This window comes from Penaeus monodon, chromosome 31 (genome assembly GCF_015228065.2).
Source record: "Penaeus monodon isolate SGIC_2016 chromosome 31, NSTDA_Pmon_1, whole genome shotgun sequence".
Lineage (NCBI taxonomy): Eukaryota > Metazoa > Arthropoda > Malacostraca > Decapoda > Penaeidae > Penaeus > Penaeus monodon.
This window is the reverse complement of record NC_051416.1, coordinates 2,034,276-2,034,591: the sequence shown is the minus strand read 5'-3', so window position 1 is coordinate 2,034,591 and position 316 is coordinate 2,034,276.

Genomic DNA, 316 nt, shown 5'->3' with positions numbered 1-316 from the left:
GCTGAGCAGCACCTTATCATTAGTACTCTTAGTGGCGACCTTCAAGTAACGGGATATACGAGTATATTCCGCAGATTTTTGTGTGTCTGGAAGCGTACTTGAAACCGACAGAGGAATGATGAGGAATGTGTGTGTGTGTGACCTCCAAACCCAATTTTTTGTGATTATTTGGGTCATGAGAAAAATTCTATAAGATATATATTTTTTTGTAGAATTTATAGGGTTCAGTTCATAATCAGTAGTTGTTTGTTTTGTTTTATCCACGATCAGTCCAAGAGCATGTTAACAAAATAATGTATATATGTAATATTCTGTG